Source organism: Dendrobates tinctorius, unplaced genomic scaffold (assembly GCF_039654945.1).
Source record: "Dendrobates tinctorius isolate UK_male_01 unplaced genomic scaffold, ASM3965494v1 ptg000290l, whole genome shotgun sequence".
NCBI classification, from domain to species: domain Eukaryota; kingdom Metazoa; phylum Chordata; class Amphibia; order Anura; family Dendrobatidae; genus Dendrobates; species Dendrobates tinctorius.
Window position 1 is genome coordinate 1,973,633 of NW_027361957.1, and position 20,369 is coordinate 1,994,001.

The window sequence follows — 20,369 nt, forward strand, 5'->3', positions numbered from 1 at the left end:
GGAGTGTACAAAGACATCACCATGTAGCCAAAGGCTACTGCCCTTTCAAATAAAAGAATACCCTGACCATAGAGTGTACTCAACATACATAACCGATGCTATGTAAAGCATCAAAGATGGAAGCTAATAGCTACATTCCTGTACCTGGAAGCAGTGGTGGCAGTGAGGTCGATCCAGTCCCCGACGCGCGTTTCGGAGCCTAGAGGACTCCTTCCTCAGGGGGCGTTGAGAAAGGTACGACCACCGGGGTTATATAGCGCGCGCCCGCCAGAGGCCGTCTGCGCGCACGAGATGCCCGCCCCGCGCTGACCGGATCCATGCTACGGTGTCACCGGAAACATGCGGGCCCACGTGATCCAGCACGTCAAGCAGGGAGCACAGGCGGCCGCGAGACGGACACCACGCATGCGCACAGACAGCATCGGGCCGGAGCCGCCACATCTATGAAGGGCAAGAGTGTGGGCAAGTAAAATATACAGAAAAGAAAATTAGTACTAATTGTGTATACATAAATAAACCATGCCAACTATGCACTGCATAATATCAGTACATAGGGGATAGTATATCAACAAAAAAGCATGGCGTGGCATGTGAGAGTAAATGAATGGGTGTCACGGCAGCATCAAAAGGCCACATCCATGACACATATTAGAGTATAGATCATAAGGAATGAGGATCACCAAAGTAAAACACATTATACAATACACAATGTATAACTATATCCCCATATAGATAGATGCCATCACAGTGATATACAGAATATACGTTACACATTGTATATTTCAAATATGCCATCAACAATACCCCATAGAGATATACTTATATGGGGAAATACAAAATACAAAAGTATACACAAAAACACAAAATGTCTATATGTATAAAAATGAATACAATACATAGAAATACATAAAAGGGATACGTATATGCCGGAATGGGTAATACCCAACCCATCAATCTACCATAGATAGATATATAATATATAATATCCCACATAGATATAAATATAACCACACAAGAGATTCCATAGACATCATCGTGGATCCGTCCGTCAAGCAACTTTTATGATTCCAAGGAAACCTCGGACCCTTCATAAATTCATAGGACAATACGTCATATTCAAATCACTAAAAAGATAAAAAATACACATGAATAAAAATACAAGACCATGAAGCTCATATTAAAGTACGTTGGATGAATTACAAGTATGGGGCATATGAAATGTTTTCATTTAGTCCACGTGGATGGATGGTACCTAACGTCCAGATCCATCTGGTTTCTGACCTAGCCAGCCTATTAGACAATCTACCACCCCTTATATTGATGTTAAGAGCATCAATGCCCCTTATTCTTAAGAGTGTGGCATTACACTGGTGCAGTTCCTTGAAATGCCTAGGTAGCGTCTTCAGGCTTGAATCATCAGTACAAGTGGCAGCTGCCAATATACCCAGGACATGTTCCCTAGTGCGTACCTTCAGTTGTCGTGTGGTCATGCCCACATAAATGAGCCCACACGGACAGGTGGCATAATATATCACGTACCGAGTGGTACATGATATACGTTGCTTAATGGAAAACGTCCTGGTGCCATCAAAATTAGTAAATGAAGTGCTACGTTCAATGTTAGGGCAAGCTATACACCTGCCACAGGGAAAGCAACCATGTCTAATCGGATGATCATCCAAAAAGGTATGTGCTGGATGGTCAACATAGTGGCTGGCCACCAATTGGTCACGTAGGTTCCTAGCCCTTCTATAAGAGATGGACGGATACTCCGGGAGAAATTTATTCAAAATAGGGTCCACCATAAGGATGGGCCAAGCCTTTCTCATTGCATCGCGCATCATTCCATGTTGGGGGTGAAAAGAAGTAATAAATCTCACAACATTATTCCCCTTGGATTTATTACGATCTCTGTAGAGCAGCTCATTACGAGTTGTAGATTTAGCGCGTTGATAAGCCCTTTTTATACTCCGTTTACTGTATCCACATGCTAGGAATCGAGATCTTAGTTCATTGGCACGATTCTCAAAGTCCCCATTGGTGGAACAGATACGGCGGAGTCGTAAGAACTGTCCCACAGGGATAGCTTTAATGAGATGATGCAGATGACAGGATGAGGCATGGAGTAAGGAGTTAGTAGATGTCTCCTTACGGTAGATATCAGTTTGAATGATTCCTTTTATATCCTTTTTAACAGAGACATCCAGAAAATTGATTTTTTCCGGATCCCAAGTCAATGTCAGCTTGATGTTAAGATCATTGCCATTCAAAGTGGATATAAATTGCAGGAGGTCGATGCAGCTGCCCTGAAAGATAAAGAAGATATCGTCGATGTAACGTGCCCAAAAAGGGACACGTTCAATCAACCCCTGTTTATCAGACAGAAAGAGATCCCTCTCCCACGGCCCCAGGAAGAGATTGGCATAGGACGGCGCAAAGGCCGCACCCATGGCAGTCCCCTGGAGCTGCAAGTAGAAGGATCCCTTGAACACAAAAAAGTTGTGTGTGAGAGTAAACTCTAGGAGCTCCAGGATGAGGTCCCCAAGTCCCATAGAAATGGTGGAGGTGGATAAATAAAATCGTACGGCACGTAGGCCGTCAATATGCTTTATGTTGGTATATAGGGACTCAACATCAACCGAAGCAAGAAGAGAATCACTCTCCAAGCAGAGTCCATCGACCTTCTGCAAAAGATCTCCAGTATCCTTAAGGAAGGAGGGCAGACTGGATACCAGCGGCTGAAGATGATGGTCAATCCACTTATTGATGTTCTCAAGGAAATTCCCACGACCAGATATAATAGGTCTGCCCGGTGGTGATCTGATGTCCTTATGGATTTTAGGCAGGAGGTACAATGTGGCTATAGTGGGCTCTTTTACGGTGAGTGCCGAAGCCAGCTCTTTGGTGACAATGCCATTAACAACGGCCCTGTTAATGATCAAATCTAATTTGGCAGAGAAAGCCGAGAGAGGATTATAGGTATGTTTTTTATAGCATACCGAATTATTTAATTGACGGAATGCCTCTCTCTCGTACATTGCTATAGGCCAAATTACCACATTGCCACCTTTATCAGCTGGCTTCAGCACAATGTCTGGAAGATTTTTGAGGTACCTTAGCCTCACCCTTTCTTCCCTAGTCAGATTGTCACCCCTGCCATATTTAGGAATCTTCCTAAACTCATCAGTCACCACACGCACAAACAGATCTATGCTGGGGCATGATGTAAATGGGGGGAATTTCACTGATCTTGGACGAATGGACGGGGGAATCTTACCTCCCTCACCATCATGTTCAGCCGCCAGCACCTCCAAAGTTCTTATTGCCTCCTACTCCTCTTCTGTGGGAAAAAGATGTTGGAGATCATTATTGAAGAAATACCTTTTAAAGAGCAATGATCTGGCAAACAGGTTAAGATCCTTTACAGCTGTAAAGGTATCAAAACCAGAGGTAGGTGAAAAAGTAAAGCCTCTTTCCAGTAAAGAAAAATCAACCCTTGTGAGATCGTGTTGACTAAGATTAATCACCTTATTATCCTTATGATATGGTTCGGATTGATTCATTAAATGTCTTTTATAGGGGTGGAACGAGTGGTCCCGTAACTTGCGGGGCCCACCAATACCATGGGATGAGGCCGAGACTTGAGATCCATCTGATTGCCCACCCATGGAGGTAACTGAAGTGCTAGAGAATGAACGATTCAATTTAGAATTATTGCTATTTCTCCATAGGTAGACTTTTTTCATCTGGTAGTCTTTGACGTCCCTATTGAATTTGGTCAGTTGGTTTTGCTGAATTTTTTTAACCAGCATATCCATAGATTTCTCTAGATCAGTTTCAAACGATTGGATTTTATCCGGAGAACAACCCTTGCGAATCTCTTCTTGACATGAATCAATGGATTTATCCAACATCTCTATATTACCAGAGTAGAAATTAACCAAAAGTTGTAGAAAGGTTAGAGAACACAAATTGGATGCTTCCTCCCATTTTGTAATAAATGTGTCATCCTCGATGGAAAAAGTGGGGATGACTTTAACTCTCAAACCTCTGGGGATCATTTGGTTTGCTATATATTTCTCCAGGAATAACCTGTTCCACCACAGTCTAGAACGTTTGAGGAGTAATGTTTTCATATGTTGTAATTTAGCATCCCAACTTGAATCAACCATCTGTGGAGCACTGCTCCCCCCAGAACCAAACACCTGGTCCACTTGATCGAGCCAGACTTTGTCTCTTGCTCGATAGTCCATCCTGTCCACAACCAGAATACCTGTGCATAACACAGTGAAAATATAATAGAATGAATAGGTAGAAGACATATTAATGTGGAGGCCGGATAATCAGTGATTAAACGGCCGTGGAAAAATGATCAATAATATATATTGTATATCATGATCCACATATTTAAGACTAAACAATGTAAGGAACACTGCACATTTAATAGAAACTACCCAAACAGAAAACAGCAGTCAAAATTCCATAAAATACAAAATTTATTGGATAATATTTAAAAAAATTATTATAGTAAAGGACATACAGTGCATGGCTGGGGAGAGACAGAAAATATGACATCATGGTCAAAAGGACCAGCCAAACTGCGAGCACCACATCAGGGAGTAAAAATGTATAGGATGTAAGCAGATTACCGATAATCAGTCAGGGAAGAAATAACAACCATTTATGGCAAGGAGTGTACAAAGACATCACCATGTAGCCAAAGGCTACTGCCCTTTCAAATAAAAGAATACCCTGACCATAGAGTGTACTCAACATACATAACCGATGCTATGTAAAGCATCAAAGATGGAAGCTAATAGCTACATTCCTGTACCTGGAAGCAGTGGTGGCAGTGAGGTCGATCCAGTCCCCGACGCGCGTTTCGGAGCCTAGAGGACTATTTTTTAAATATTATCCAATAAATTTTGTATTTTATGGAATTTTGACTGCTGTTTTCTGTTTGGGTAGTTTCTATTAAATGTGCAGTGTTCCTTACATTGTTTAGTCTTAAATATGTGGATCATGATATACAATATATATTATTGATCATTTTTCCATGGCTGTTTAATCACTGATTATCCGGCCTCCACATTAATATGTCTTCAACCTATTCATTCTACTTTCTGTTAAGATAAACCCAGGCAATAAAGGAATCTGTAGGCATAAAAAACATTGGTGGCAGAGAAAACGCCAGTTGGCAAAATGCCAATATTCCCTCAGCAGGGAAGCACAATACCCGCTCAAACAAAACATGTGTGCAGGAGAAAAAAAGAGCTACTAGGTACAAATGTAGATGTATAAAAGTGTATCATTTTATTAGACAAATAGTCAAAACATACAAAAGTATCATTGCATACAATTTAGGACATAGGATTGCAGCAGGAAAAAAACGGGGTGCATCGCAATGGGAACAATGGTGCCCAAATAAGCCATAGTAAATGGTTAGAGGCAGATGCATACAAAAATTAAAGATATTAATACCAAGGGAGAGCTCAGAAAAAACGGACTCATTTGTGAATCAGAACAATATGTTAATAAGATTACTAGCAAGTGCATATCATGAAATAGAGTTCTAATGGGTTGTCCATGCCAACCAAAGCCACGAACAGCGTACACAATAAGAGACCAGAGAGGACTGAGAAGTCACCAGGTAAGTAAAGGGCACCAGAATGAGGACCCCAGGACCAGGTATTGAAGCCCCAAAAACAGCTTGAATTGGCATTCAAACAATAGCATAACAGCAAATATAGTCAATCGCTTACCTGGTGTCATGGACAGATGATCAGCTAAGAGCAAAACAAGAAGTCAAAATCAGGACCAAAAGACTAATTATAGACTCTATAGATTATTTTTCCAACACTGTCTCTTGCCATTTTTATGTTATTCCTACTGGAAATGTATGAATTTACTGACAATTAGGTGTTACTCTTCTCTATATCTATGATACCAGAAAAACAAGGTGTAAATCCCATATGTATAAAAGTACAGTACTTTATTAGAGAATGTAGTACGACATCACAAACATAATTTAGTACATAAAATGAGGGAAAGGGTAAGCAAAAGAATACGTCACACCGGGTATGGTACTGAAGATATATATAAAGAGGTGGGAGAGCGGCAGGTACTATAAATCAGTCATAATGACCATCAAAAAAGTGCAAGAAAAACACTTATTGTATCATAAATAGACCAATACTGGGAATTTTTTTGTAAAATAACCTAATGGCTTGAAACAAGCCACTAGAAATGGACAGTATCTAAATAAGTTACAGAAAAAAGTCACAAGTAACAATAGTGCCACTCTTACCCATAGTCCCTCTTCCCAGAATCCCAGGACACGCAGCACCAACACGCATTTCGCATTGGCTTCCTCGGGGGGCAGCACAATCACTCAGTAGCCAAACAGTGTTAATACTATCAGACTATAGAGCACACATCCTATTGACAGAAGAATAGTAACATCCAGGTGATAATCCAAGCTTTGAGAAAATGGTCTGATCTAAGGAAAGAGAGGGGCATGGCGACTGCCGATCCTCAAATTCATCATGAGAGTAGATTAGTGATGAGTAGAGTTGAGCGAAACAGGTCGGCCACATTCAGAATCCGCTGACTTTTGCTAAAGTTGGGTTTCGCCGATCGAAACACGACCATAGCGTGAGGTCAGCCATGAGGTCGCCAAATTGCGCGCCAAAATCGCATTTCCCACAATCCTTTCAGCGCCTATTTTCAGCCAATCATGAAGGACGCACACTGTGGGCAATGCGATTACGTCGGCAGTGGCCCCACCATGTTAGAGAAGGGCATGCAAGTGATTGGCTGATTTTGTGTGGCGTCACAGTGCCTATAAAAGGCCGTGACCACAGACCGCCATCTTATCTCTGCCGATCTTAGCATAGGGAGAGGTTGCTGCTGATCGTTCTCAATAGGGAGAGTGTTTAGGCAGGGAAAAAGAAAAAGAAATTGCTTGTGCTGATAGCAAATGTCACTGTAAAACACAACTGTATAGTGTGCAGTGACAGGGGAGGATATATTTGTGTGCAGCAGCTCCATTGGTTATTAGGCTGTCTTATAAGGCTCCTTGATAGCTGCATTGCTGCTTGCATACTGCTGTGCATAGTGCTTTTTTAAAAGCAAAAATATTTTTATTCCTTTTTTCTGCACAGTTACCAATCCTTCATTTTTTCACACTTTTTTGTGCAGCAGCTCTGTTGGTGATTAGGCTGCCTTATAGGCTCCCTGATAGCTGCATTGCTGTCTGCACACTGCTGTGCAGACTGCTTTTTTAAAAGCAAAAATCCTTTTATTCCTTTTTTTCTGCACAGCAGATACTGAGCGTACATTTTTTCACACACCGTATAGAGGTGTACGCTCCGCACACACTACTGTGTACCGGCTGGTATCACGAACAAATACATGCTATATACGTGTGATTCCATAAAAAAATACACGGAGATTAACATTTTTCCATACATTCACCATATTGAGCAGCCCGATTATCAAACAGTATCGGATATCTGGTGTTCTTATTACTGTCACATCTACACAGAGTCAGCGTGTGTGTGTGACACTCCATAAATACATATACGGACATTTCCATTTCTTTATACACCGTATTGAGCAGTCCGATTGTCAAACAGTATCGGATATCTGGTGTTCTTATTACTGTCACATCTACACAGAGTCAGCGTGTGTGTGTGACACTCCATAAATACATATACGGACATTTCCATTTCTTTATACACCGTATTGAGCAGTCTGATTCTCAAACAGTATCGGATATCTGGTGTTCTTATTACTGTCACATCTACACAGAGTCAGAGTGTGTGTGACACTTCATAAATACATATACGGACATTTCCATTTCTCTATACACCGTATTGAGCAGTCCGATTGTCAAACAGTATCGGATATCTGGTGTTCTTATTACGGTCACATCTACACAGAGTCAGCATGTGTGTGTAACATTTTGTAAATACATATACGGAGATTGACAGTTTCACCAACAAGGTATACAGCTGTACACCTCTGATACAGTACCGTAAATCTGCTTGTTGGATTAGGTGAAATACATACTGGGTGAGCGTCTGTGACTCACAAAATATATACGGAGATTTCACTTCTTATATACACCTTACACAGCTGTACGCTACTCATACAGTACCATTTATCTGCTGGTATTTTTGGTACATTTTCCCAAACATGAGGAAGTCTGGTGGAAGAGGCCACGGACGTGGGTGGGGGGCACAGCTGGTACTGGTGGTGGTGGTGGTGCATCGGCTGGTTCTGGCAAAAGCACAATAGCAGCTAAGGCAGGAGGTGTTGAGCCTGCATCATCGTCTGGCACAAGAAGGCCTTTAAGGTTCCCTTTTCTGGGAGTAGGTAAACCGCTTTTAAAGTCGGAGCATCAGGAACAGGTTTTGGCTTACATTGCCAAAACAGCCTCCATCTCTATTGCCTCCTCTTCTGAAATTACAAAAACTGCAAGCACAGAGTCATCAGATGCAGGCCTCTGGTCAGGAATAACACCTTTTGTTGTGTCCTTCACCCACACCAAAAGTGAAGGATGCTGCAGCACACACTTCAGATTACTCCATGGAGCTCTTTTCACATACCATTCCTGGGTTATCAAGTCAAATCCTGAATTCCCCAGTCCAAGATGAATCTGACATGGAGTGCACTGATGCACAGCCACTGCTAGACGAATCTACTGGTACATTCATCGACAGCACTACATTGCTCTCGCAGTCTACTGAGCCCGAATCAGACCCTGATGAAAATTAGGTGCCCCTTCCCGCATACTATACCACCTTACACGGTGACACAGAGGAAGGTACAGAGGAAAGTGCAGATGACATTGAAGACGAGGTCATGGATGACCCAGATGTTGACCCGGAGTGGCATCCATTGGGGGAAGAGGGTGCTGGTGACAATAGGTCAGAACAGGAGAAGGATCCGCAGCAGGCATTGTCATCACAGCAGCGGTTATCCGGCAGGCCCGTAGCTGTCAAAAAACTTGGCAAGAAAACTAAAAGAGTTGCAGGACAGCTTGGCCAGACGGTCAAATTAGCACAGCGTGCAAGCCCTGAAAATTTGTACCATAGTAGGAAGAGTGCAGTGTGGCACTTTTTTGAACAATATCCTACTGATGGCGCAAAGGTTATCTGTAAGAAGTGCTGAAGGACCTTTAGCAGAGGGAAAAATCTAAGAAATCTTTGAATACCAGTTGCATGCTTAGACATTTAACCAACATGCACTTGCAAGCGTGGACAGACTACAAAAGCTCAGGTAGCACATGTGCACCTGCTCTGACTCAAGTTAGCCGGCAACGCTACATCGCTTCCCCCACTGTAAGGCCACCGCTAAGCACACCACCATCAAGAAATGTTGAGGTGTCGTCGCTAGGCCAAACCAGTCACGCAAACACAATATTTTCGCAAGGAAACACTGAATCTAGGCCATCAACACCCTCACCATCAACAACCCCTTCTCAGTCTGTCATGTCCAATGATAGTTCCCCCATATGCAGCTCTCAAGTCCAGCTCACCCTACCAGACAAGAAAGCACTCATCCTCTCAACCCAGTACACTGGCTTTGAATGCCTACATTGCCAAACTGATCTCATTAGAGATGATGCCTTTCCGTTTGGTAGAAAGCGAAGCTTTCCGAGAGCTCACGGCATAAGCTGTCCCACGCTATGACCTACCCAGTCGGCACTTCATTTCTCGAAAAGCCGACCCTGCCCTCCATGTGAAAGACCGCATTGTCCATGCACTAAAGCAATCAATGAGTGGAAAGGTGCACGTCACATCAGATGCATGGACCAGTAGGCATGGCCAGAGCTGTTACGTGTCCATCACTGTGCACTGGGTTAATGTGGTGGATGCAGGCTCCACAGGGGACAGTGGTGGTGGAACAGTGCTGCCTAGCCCATGGTATAGGAAACAGTTGGGTGTAGGCGTTCGACCCTCCTCCTCCTCCCCCTCCAGAAGCAAAAGCTCGTCGACAGAGCACAGTCGCATGAGCACTCCATCCACATCTGTCAGTGTTGCACACAAGGTGTCCCACTATCGAACAGCTAGTGGTAAGCGGCAGCAGGCTGTTTTAAAAATGATGTGTTTGGGCGACAGTAGACACACCGCGGAGGTACTGGCAGAGTACTTGCATTGACAAACTGAGTCATGGCTGGGCAGTCTACATCTTGAGCCAGGCAAGGTAGTCTGTGATAATGGGCAGAATTTTATGGCAGCCATAGCCCTTTCAAAACTCACACACATACCTTGCCTGGCTTACACCTTGAACCTGGTGGTAAGGTGCTTCCTAAATAATTATCCGGAGTTAACAGCCCTGCTCCATAAGGTGCGAAGACTGTGCTCGCACATCCGTCACTCAAACATCCACTACAGTCGTATGCAGAAGCTGCAGTGATCACTCAACCTCCCCAAGCACCGCCTAATCATAGACGTTGCTACAAGATGGAACTCCATTATGCACATGGTTGAGAGGCTGTGCGAACAGAGGCAGGCTGTAATGCATTTGTGGGAGGATACACAGGCAGGCAGTTCGAAAGCAGACATTGAATTGTCGGGTGTGCAGTGGTCAAAGCTGACAGACCTCTGTAAAGTCCTTCAATGTTTTGAGGAATGCTCACGGCTGGTAAGTGCAGACGACGCCATCATTAGCATGAGCATACCACGTATGCGTCTGCTCATGCAAACTTTGATGCACATCAAGGATCAGGCGTCTGTAGCTGAGGAGCAACAGGAGGAGGAGAAGGAGGGAAGCCTTGATCACAGTCAGCCATTGTCTGGTCAGGGAACTGGCGTGGACGAGGTGGAGGAAGAAGAGGAAGATGAGGAGGAGGATGAGGGGGATGATTATTTTGGGGAGGAGGATGCTTCTCAGGGGGCAAGAGAACATGTGGGCGTGCCAACGTCAGCTACAGGGTTTGTGCGGGACTGGAGGGATGTGGATTTGCCAGAAAGTGCTCCTCCACCCACCACTGGCAGTGCAGCATTGACACCTGAAACATTGGCCCACATGTGTGACTATGCCCTGCGGATCCTAAAAAGGGACCTCTGCATTGCCAAAATGATGAGGGATGACGACTACTGGTTGGCCAGCATCCTCGATCCACGCTATAAAGGCAAATTACACAACATCATGCCACAGGAGAACCTAGAGATAATATTGGCTAACAAACAAGCAACTCTGGTAAACAGGTTGTTTGAGGCATTCCCAGCACACAGCAGCGGAGCTGGTTCTCCCACGAGCCGCAGTGGGCAAAATGTAAGAGGTGTTCGTGTTGCACACAGCCGAACTGGTGTTGGAGACAGGGGTTTCCTGACCATGCTGTGGTCTGATTTCTCAAGTCCCGCGCACACGACAGCTAATACAGAATCGATTGCAAGTGAGAGGAGACAGCAGTTGTCAACTATGGTTACAAACTACTTCTCCTCCCATATCGAGGTTCTCCCTCACAGGTCATTCCCCTTTGATTATTGGGCCTCAAAACTTGACACGTGGTCTGAATTGGCACAATATGCCTTACAGGAGCTTGCTTGCCCTGCTGGTAGTGTGCTATCTGAAAGAGTCTTCAGTGCTGCTGGATCAATCTTGACAGAAAAAAGGACCCGTCTGTCGACCCAAAATGTTGATGATCTAACTTTCATTAAAATGAACCATGCATGGGTTTCAAAAGATTTTGTCCCACCCTCCCCTGACAACACATAGGTTGCGAGAAAAAAGGCTCGCTTTTGTCCACCTCTTCCTCTGACTTATCCAATTCCTCCATTTGCAGCAGCTGAAAGTCCAGCCTACACATCAACATATGCCATTTTTTAAACCACCCGAAATGGGCTGCCCCCCCACCCCAGGCCCGGGGTCAACACCTGCCGCACCCGGGCAAGTGCTGTTGCCCTGAACAGGTGTGTGGCCCAACCCTTGGGCAACGGCTCTGGCACAGGGCCTCTCATCTAATATATAAAGCTCAAAGTGTGTATGTATGTGTGTATGTGTGTATGTCCGGGATAGGCATCCGTACCGTCGCAGCTACAGTCGCAAAATTTGGCACAGTCACACGTCTGGACCCCGAGAGCGTCCTAAGCTATGTTGTGAGGTGAAATTTTAACCCTATCTACATACTGGGGGGGAAAGTGTGTGCGCGTCAAGCCCCGCCCCTCATTGTGATGACATAATGCCCCTATTTGCATACTGGGGAAGCAGTGTGTGCGTATCAAGCCCCGCCCCTCATTATGATGTCACAATGGTTGCCATGGCGACGCTGATGTCATCAAAGGTTGCAAGCCCTGCCGCCGCTCATTATGATGTCATAATGGTTGACTATGGAATGGAGGATGTGTGATGAGTATATGGGCACCGGACTATGGGATGGAGGATATGTATGATGGGTATATGGGATCGGGACTATGGGATGGAGGATGTGTGATGGGTATATGGGCACTGGACTATGGGATGGAAGATATGTATGATGGGTATATGGGCATGGGACTATGGGATGGAGGATATGCATATGGAAATGGGACTTTGGGATGGAGGATGTGTGATGGGTATTTGGGCACTGGACTATGGGATGGAGGATATGTATGACGGGTATATGGGCACGGGACTATGAGATGGCGGATATGTATAATGGGTATATGGGCACTCGACTATGGGATGGCGAATATGTATGATGGGTATATGGGCATGGGACTATGGGATGGAGAATATGTATGATGGGTATATGGGCATGGGACTATGGGGTGGAGAGTATGTATGATGGGTATATGGGCATGGGACTATGGGATGGAGGATGTGTGATGGGTATATGGGCACTCGACTATGGGATGGAGGATAGGTATGATGGGTATATGGGCACGGGTCTATGGGATCGTGGATGTGTATGATGGGTATATGGGCACGGGACTTTGGGATCGAGCATAATTATAATTTTCTATAACTAACCACAGTTAGTTACTATGCCCGGGCAGCGCCGGGCTCTTCAGCTAGTCTAATATATAAAGCTCAAAGTGTGTATGTATGTGTGTATGTGTGTATATCCGGGATAGGCATCCGCACCATCGCAGCTACAGCCACAAAATTAGGCACAGTCACATGTCTGGACCCCGAGAGCGTCCTAAGCTATGTTGTGAGGCGAAATTTTAACCCCGCATGTTCCAATTCACCAAACAATTTTGCCCCTATCTACATACTGGGGAAAAAGTGTGTGCGTGTCAAGCCCCGCCCCTCATTATGATGTCATAATGTCCCTATTTGCATAATGGGGAAACAGTGTGTGCGTATCAAGCCCCTCCTCTCATTATGATGTCACAATGGTTGCCATGGCAACGCTGATGTTATCATAGCCAACAACTAAATGAAAAAATTCACCAAATAATAAGTCATAAATGGATATTCATTATAAATTCAATGACCTACTCAAAAAATGAATACACCAAACGGAGTCCAAAACATTAAGACTCAAATAAATTTATTACATAATTACCAATGAGTATACAGAACCAGACATAGTAACATACCATAATTACAGCAAAATACATATAAAAAATGCATATAAAATGGACAAAGTGAGCACTATAAATAAATAATTATACAAAAATGATGAGGATAATAATAATAATAATAATAATAATAATAATAAAGTGCATAATATATATGGGCTGAAAAAACAGCTCCTAATAAAGGGCAAAAAAAATACACAAAAATTATATATAAATCCAAATCATATATACCCGTAATGTGTGGCTCAATGTGTCCAGGCTCCCTCCATCATTCCATGATGTCATAATGGTTGACTATGGAATGGAGGATGTGTGATGGGTATATGGGCACTGGACTATGGGATGGAGGATATGTATAACGGGTATATGGGCACGGTACTATGGGATGGAGGATGTGTGATGGGTATATGGGCACGGGACTATGGGATGGAGGCTATGTATGTCGGGTATATGGGCACGGGAGTATGGGATGAAGGATGTGTGATGGGTATATGGGCATGGGACTATGAGATGAAGGATGTGTGATGGGTATATGGGCACTTGACTATGGGATGGTGAATATGTATTATGGGTATATGGGCATGGGACTATGGGATGGAGGATATGTATGATGGGTATATGGGCATGGGACTATGGGATGGAGGATATGTATGATGGGTATATGACACGGGACTATGGGATGGAGGATGTGTGATGGGCATATGGGCACTGGACTATGGGATGGAGGATATGTATGACTAGTATATGGGCACGGGACTATGGGATGGATGATATGTATGATGGGTATATGGGAACGAGACTATGAGATGAAGGATGTGTGATGGGTATATGGGCACGGGACTGTGGGATGGTGGATATGTATGACGGGTATATGGGCACGGGACTATGGGATGGACAATATGTATGACGGGTATATGGGCACGGGACTTTGGGATGGAGGATGTGTGATGGGTATATGGGCACTGGACTATGGGATGAAGGATATGTATGATGGCTATATGGGCACAGGACTATGGGATGGCAGATATGTGTGATGGGTATATGGGCACTCGACTATGGGATTTCGAATGTGTATGATGGGTATATGGGCATGGGACTATGAGATGGAGGATGTGTGATGGGTATGTGGGCATGGGACTATGGGATGGAGGATGTGTGATGGGTATATGGGAACTCGACTATGGGATGGAGGATATGTATGATGGGTATATAGCACGTGACTATGGGATGGAGGATGTGTGATGGGCATATGGGCACTGGACTATGGGATGGAGGATATGTATGACGGGTATATGGGCATGGGACTATGGGATGGAGGATATGTATGATGGGTATATGGCACGGGACTATGGGATGGAGGATGTGTGATGGGCATATGGGCACTCGACTATGGGATGGAGGATATGTATGACGGGTATATGGGCACGGGACTATGGGATGGATGATATGTATGATTGGTATATGGGAACGAGACTATGAGATGAAGGATGTGTGATGGGTATATGGGCACGGGACTGTGGGATTGTGGATATGTATGACGGGTATATGGGCACGGGACTATGGGATGGACGATATGTATGACGGGTATATGGGCACAGGACATTGGGATGGAGGATGTGTGATGGTATATGGGCACTGGACTATGGGATGAAGGATATGTATGATGGCTATATGGGCACAGGACTATGGGATGGCAGATGTGTGATGGGTATATGAGCACTCGACTATGGGATGGCGAATGTGTATGATGGGTATATGGGCATGGGACTATGGGATGGAGGATGTGTGATGGGTATATGGGCATGGACCTATGGGATGGAGGATGTGTGATGGGTATATGGGCACGGGACTATGGGATGGAGGATAATTATAATTTGTTATAACTAACCAGTTAGTTACTATGCCCGGGCAGCGCCAGGCTCTTCATCTAGTAGTACAATAAAGCGTCTCTGACGGTGGGGGGGCCCACTTGCCATCAGACACACTGGCGTTCTATGAGGGGCCCTGTGCCAGTACCAGTGCCCACGAGTGGGTCCCCCCGCTTGCTCAGGGACACAGCACTTGCAATACTTACCTCTCCCTGCTCCACTGCTGTGTAGTCTGGCCAGTTAAATCTGTCACAGCGACGGCCACTACAAATTTGGTGTACTGATCGATGATGGTTAAGATGTAGCTATGTCCTGTCCTGCTGGACTCTACCTTCAGATTACCAATCGCTACCATTTGTAATGGATGTCAACTCCCAATTGGATGCAATGGTGCTTTATGATCACCTTTCACTAGAGTTGAGCGAAATGGGTCGAAAAATTTCAAAAGTCGCCGACTTTTGGTAAAGTCGGGTTTCATGAAACGAAACCCGACCCTAGAGCTCGGCGACTTTAGCGCCAAAGTCGCATTTCAAAAGTTTGTTTTCTGCCCTTTTTCAGCCAATCAGGATCCACGGACACTGTGGGCAATGTGATGACATAGGCAGGGGTCACCACCATCTTTGAGAAGGGCATGCAAGTGATTGGCTTGCTTTGGGGGGCGTCACAGGGGGCATAAAAGGGCGTGCACGCCGACCGCCATGTTACTCATGCTGATCTCAGAATAGGGAGAGCTGCTGCTGCTGATTATGTAGGGAGAGCGTTAGGCAGGGAAGAAGACACCAAAAACTGCTTCTGCTGCTAGCGATTTTCCCTGTACAACACACCAGTCACTGTGTGTGCAGTGCAAGTGGAGGCTATATTTTGCTGGATCAGCTGTGTTGGTTGTTAGGCTGCCCTATAAGGCTTCCTGATAGCTGCATTGCTGTTTTCCCACTGCTCTGCAAACTGCTTTTTTAAAAGCAATCCAATTTTTTTTTTGTCCTGGTGAGGTACTGAGCATGCATTTTTTCACACCATACAGCGGTGTACGCTCCTCACACAGTACCGTGTAACGGCTGTTATCACGGCCACAGTGAAGCTATCTGTGTGTGACTCTGTAAGGATAAGTCGAGGACATTTTCCGTTCTAACAGACCTCCACCTTATAGTTTTGTCTGGTTTTCAAACAGTTAAGTATATTTGCTGTTTGATCACATTCAAAACTATAGAGAGACAGCGTGTGTCAGTCCGTATACTTAAAAAACACGGAGCTTGACAATTTTACGGACACCGGACAGCGGTGTACGTGCACGCTCCTCTCTCAGTACCGTGTAACAGCTGTTATCACGGCCACAGTGAAGCTATCTGTGTGTGACTCTGTAAGGATAAGTCGAGGACATGTTCCGTTCTTACAGACCTCCACCTTCTAGTTTTGTCTGGTTTTCAAACAGTTAAGTATATTTGCTGTTTGATCACATTCAAAACTATAGAGAAACAGAGTGTGTCAGTCCGTATACTTAAAAAACACGGAGCTTGACAATTTTACGGACACCGGACAGCGGTGTACGTGCACGCTCCTCTCTCAGTACCGTGTAACGGCTGTTATCACGGCCACAGTGAAGCTATCTGTGTGAGACTCTGTAAGGATAAGTCGAGGACCTGTTCCGTTCTTACAGACCTCCACCTTCTAGTTTTGTCTGGTTTTCAAACAGTTAAGTATATTTGTTGTTTGATCACATTCAAAACTATAGAGAGACAGCGTGTGTCAGTCCGCATACTTAAAAAACACGGAGCTTGACAATTTTACGGACACCGGACAGCGGTGTACGTGCACGCTCCTCTCTCAGTACCGTGTAACGGCTGTTATCACGGCCACAGTGAAGCTATCTGTGTGTGACTCTGTAAGGATAAGTCGAGGACATGTTCCGTTCTTACAGACCTCCACCTTCTAGTTTTGTCTGGTTTTCAAACAGTTAAGTATATTTGCTGTTTGATCACATTCAAAACTATAGAGAGACAGCGTGTCAGTCCGTATACTTAAAAAACACGGAGCTTGACAATTTTACGGACACCGGACAGCGGTGTACGTGCACGCTCCTCTCTCAGTACCATGTAACGGCTGTTATCATGGCCATAGTGAAGCTGTGTGTGACTATGTAAGGATAAGTTTCCAAGAGAAAAAGGTCGCACTCTGCGGGGTAATGATGAATGTTTATTGACAATGAATTACATGTCACGTCGGAGATGTGAAGGAGAGTGTGTCAAATGGCTGACTACGGCCGTTTCACGCTACTCGAGCGCTTCCACGGGTCCAATGTAAGGATAAGTCGAGGACTTGTTCCGTTCTTACAGACCTGCACTCTAGGGAGATTCCAGTTTTGCCCAATTCTATATACACCTTGCAGTTTGCCATACACTAGCCAATTTCTGCCTGTGACATAGCGGTGTGATATTCACTGGGCCTCACACAATCCAACAGTGTCCACAAGTGTGTTCAGAAATTCTACATCTCCCCTGTCCTATAGTGACATTTTTCACACCTGCGACATTGAGCCTGTGACATAGCGGTGTGATATTCACTGGGCCTCACACAATCCAACAGTGTCCACAAGTGTGTTCAGAAATTCTACATCTCCCCTGTCCTATAGTGACATTTTTCACACCTACGACATTGAGCCTTTGACATAGCGGTGTGATATTCACTGGGCCTCACACAATCCAACAGTGTCCACAACTGTGTTCAGAAATTCTACATCTCCCCTGTCCTATAGTGACATTTTTCACACCTGCAACATTGAGCCTGTGACATAGCGGTGTAATATTCACTGGGCCTCACACAATCCAACAGTGTCCACAAGTGTGTTCAGAAATTCTACATCTCCCCTGTCCTATAGTGACATTTTTCACACCTGCGACATTGAGCCTGTGACATAGCGGTGTGATATTCACTGGGCCTCACACAATCCAACAGTGTCCACAAGTGTGTTCAGAAATTCTACATCTCCCCTGTCCTATAGTGACATTTTTCACACCTGCGACATTGAGCCTGTGACATAGCGGTGTGATATTCACTGGGCCTCACACAATCCAACAGTGTCCACAAGTGTGTTCAGAAATTCTACATCTCCCCTGTCCTATAGTGACATTTTTCACACCTACGACATTGAGCCTGTGACATAGCGGTGTGATATTCACTGGGCCTCACACAATCCAACAGTGTCCACAAGTGTGTTCAGAAATTCTACATCTCCCCTGTCCTATAGTGACATTTTTCACACCTGCGACATTGAGACTGTGACATAGCGGTGTAATATTCACTGGGCCTCACACAATCCAACAGTGTCCACAAGTGTGTTCAGAAATTCTACATCTCCCCTGTCCTATAGTGACATTTTTCACACCTGCGACATTGAGCCTGTGACATAGCGGTGTGATATTCACTGGGCCTCACACAATCCAACAGTGTCCACAAGTGTGTTCAGAAATTCTACATCTCCCCTGTCCTATAGTGACATTTTTCACACCTGCAACATTGAGACTGTGACATAGTGGTGTGATATTCACTGGGCCTCACACAATCCAACAGTGTCCACAAGTGTGTTCAGAAATTCTACATCTCCCCTGTCCTATAGTGACATTTTTCACACCTGCGACATTGAGACTGTGACATAGCGGTGTGATATTCACTGGGCCTCACACAATCCAACAGTGTCCACAAGTGTGTTCAGAAATTCTACATCTCCCCTGTCCTATATACACCTTGTACCTTGTTTTACATTACTATATAGTTTGTGGGATTTTGTGTACATTTTTACCAAAAATGAGGAAGGCTGGTGGAAGAGGCCGTGGAATTGGGTGGGGGTTACCAGCTGGTAATGATGGTGTTGGTGGTGGATCTGGTAGTGGCAAAAGCAAAATAGGACCGAATGCAGGAGGTGTTGAGCCTGCGTCATTGTCTGGCTCCACAAGGCCTCGAAGGCTTAGTTTTCTAGGAGTTGGCAAACCGCTTTTAAAGCCAGAGTTCAGGAAAAAGTTTTGGCTTACATTGCTGACTCAGCCTCCAGCTCTATCGCCTCCTCTTCTGAAGTTGTAAAAAATAAAAGCACTGAGTCGTCATTGGAGGCTCATGTTCATGAACCACACCTTTCCTTGTGTCCTTCACCCCAACAAAGATTGAAGGATGACACAGGCCATACAACTGATTACTCCATGGAGCTGTTTTCACATACCATGCCTGGGTTATCAAGTGAAATGGTGAATTACCCAGGCCAAGATGAATCTGACATGGAGTGCACTGATGCACAGCCACTGATAGTTAATTCTGCTGGTACATTCACTCAGAGCACTACATTGTCCTCGCAGTGTAATGAGCCAGATTCTGACCCTGATGAGACACAGGTGCCCCTTCCCGCATATTATACCACCATACACAGTGACACAGAGGAAGGTGCACATGACATTGAAGAGGAGGTGATGAATGACCCAGTTGTTGACCCAGATTGGCATCCATTGGGGGTAGAGGGTTCTGCTTCCAATAGCTCAGATGAGGAGGAAGAGCATCCACAGCAGACATCGACATCGCAACAGCTGTTATCTGGCAGGCCCAGATCACTCCAAAGACAGGTTCCAAAAATCAAAAGAGTTCCTGGACAGCTTGTCCAGACGGTCAAAATAGCACAGCGTGCTAGGCCGCAAAATGTCTTCCAAAGTAGGAAGAGTGCAGGGTGGCACTTTTTTGAACAAAATCCTCATGATCAGGCCAAGGTTATCTGTAAGAAGTGTGCAAAGACCTTTAGCCGAGGGAAAAATCTGAAAAATTTGAATACCAGTTGCATGCTTAGATATTTAACCAGCATGCACTTGCAAGTGTGGACACAACACCAAACCTCAAGTACCACATGTGCAACTGATCACAAAGAAGGTAGTCAGCAACGCTACATTGTTTCCCCCACAGTAAGCCCACCGGTTAGCACAGCAGCAAATGTTGAGGTGTCGTTGCAAGG